Raw genomic sequence first — 2,338 nt, 5'->3', positions numbered from 1 at the left:
TGATGCTTATTTTATTTATTTTACTCGTCTTGTTTTCATTCGTAAAATCTGTATTTTGTACATAGAGAGATTTTTATTCTATTTACTGCTGCGGACATTTTTCTACAAATAAAGTTTTAACGGTTCTATGAAAAGAACGTGCATGTGTTTTTGTTTTCTAATGACCTCATCATGACGTCACCTGCAGACGGTCTGTTTGTTTTGAGCAGTCAGACAAAGGTCGTCCATTAGCTTCTGGTTTTACTCTCTATTATTTATTATTTAAACAGCACAATATACGACACTATGAAATGAAGCATTACAACTTTAATGAGATGTAAAATCCCTGAAATCAATCAGCCGACTTATAATTATTATCATTATTATCATTAGCAAAGTGGGACAAATCCAAATAGGTTCAAATGTGACAGTTAAACAATTAAAAGAACAGGATGAAAATCCTCCAGCAGCACTAATCTATGAACCAGTTTATTACACTTGTATTTAATTGTATGTGTTATTTTTCTTATACATTTTATTACATGGATAGTTATTATTGTTAATGGTTATTCTTATTTTTATAATCCTAGTTCTTATCATTCTTGTTATTATTTTTTCTTCTGAATCTTAAATTTACCAAAGACGAAGCGTTTTTTATTTGTTTTTTTGCGCATCGTTGGCGTGCGCTGATCGGGCCGCGGCTCGCGCAGACTCACAATCAGCTCCAGTACGTTTTCTATTGTAACCAGAGGAGGAGGAGGCAGAGATGGAGGAGGAGAGGAAAGAGAGAAGGAGGAGACAGAGGAGGTGAGGGGGGAGGAAGAGAAAGAGAGCGGGGGGAGTGGAAGAGATGGAGGAGAGGGAGGAGCAGAGGGGGGAGGAGGTGAATGAGGAGGATGACTAATGTCTATGTTGTCTTTTTTTGAATCTCTTCTGTCTCTAATGTCTCTTCTTTCTTTAAGGTCTCTTCTGTCTCTAATGTATAAATTGTGTCGTCTTATTTCTATTTGTTGAGCCACATTAAAACGTTTTACTGATTGATCACCTCATTAAATATTGATCAGGAGACGTTAAGTGTGTGTGTGTCTGAGCTCGGGGCACAGCTTTGAAAGCAAGCAGCCCCCTCAAACTGTTAATGGACAACAGACGGAAGACAAAGACCATCACGTCTCCTTCATCACGTCTCCTTTATCCCGTCTCCTCCATCACTTCTCCTCCATCCTGTCTCCAAAGCTTTTTACGGGAAAGTAAAACCAAGGTGTTCTTCTTCCTCTGGAGTGTTATGATGAAGATATTCAGTCATCAGCAGAGGAAATAAACTCAATCAAGGTTTTGTGGTTTGAAAATGTCTTTAGTGTGCAGTCTTTCATCGGTGGTTGGCGCCCTGGGGGGACAGCGGACACACTTACCCATCAGTGCTGATCCCAGGTCAACCCGAGCTGCAACTTCAAGGTACCCGAGTCCCCTTCAGCCGTTGACCTTTGACCTCTGGTTTGCAGTAATCTGCCCAATAACAGCGTCTCAGTGTGAGATTTTATGGAGAAGTACAATAAATAAAAGCTACGAGAACAGAAAAAACAAGATAAGAACTCATAATAATACACAAGCAGCATTATAATAATAATAATAATAATAATAATGCAGCTTTCTTGCCCAATTATATGCAAAAAAATTCCACCAAAAGAAAAAAAAAATAATTGATTAAAAACAATACTAATGGAACAGAGAATAATATAAATATGACTGAGCAGGAAAATGCTTTTTCTTTTAAATTTGTATTCAAAGTGTCATCAGAAATATTATTGTCTGAGTTAACAAGTGGACAAATGTTCATTCGCAACAACTGTCAATCACTTACCTGCTCACTTGCCTGAGCCCGCCCCCTACCCCTGCTCAGACTTCTGTCAATCAAATAGAGACTTAGAAGAGCAATTGGACTCGAGTTTAGCTTCTGTTTTATCAACAAGTCATTATCCTGCAGGAGGAGAAATAATAAGACCTTTTTCATAGCGCTTTTCTAGGTACCCAAAGACGCTTCACAAAGACAGACAAGAACAAAAGCAGACAAAAAGAAATAAACTAGCAGACAAAAGAAACAAATACAACACAAAAAAAAGAACTGGAGAAAATTGTTTGAATGATGATACGATGGCAGCCTGGAGGATTTGGATGGGGGGCGTTCTAACCCTAACCCTAGGTGCAGCAGCTGAGAAGGCCTCGTCACCCCAGGTCCGACACAACCTGGAGACCTGATGGTCTCCAGGTTGTAAGCATTGGCAGACCGGAGGCAGCGGGAAAGAGTTTGGAGGAAGAAGAGGAAAAGAAGAGAAAGAGGAGGATTATCTTTTCTCTGGTCTTT

General features: G+C 39.2%; 1 protein-coding gene across 1 annotated transcript in view; it reads left to right on the top strand.

The window, feature by feature from the left end:
• Positions 1-131, top strand: part of neurog1 (neurogenin 1) — a 1,414-nt gene extending 1,283 nt beyond the window's left edge. The window contains exon 2 of the mRNA XM_040175667.2: positions 1-131. This exon is cut by the window's left edge and continues 958 nt beyond it. The gene's annotated coding sequence lies outside the window, so the exon portion shown is untranslated.
• The last annotated feature ends 2,207 nt before the right edge of the window (positions 132-2,338 follow it).

The sequence above is a fragment of the Gasterosteus aculeatus genome, chromosome 4, assembly GCF_964276395.1.
Source record: "Gasterosteus aculeatus chromosome 4, fGasAcu3.hap1.1, whole genome shotgun sequence".
Lineage (NCBI taxonomy): Eukaryota > Metazoa > Chordata > Actinopteri > Perciformes > Gasterosteidae > Gasterosteus > Gasterosteus aculeatus.
The sequence above is the reverse complement of the archived record's forward strand: the minus strand, read 5'-3'. Positions and strand labels throughout refer to the sequence as shown.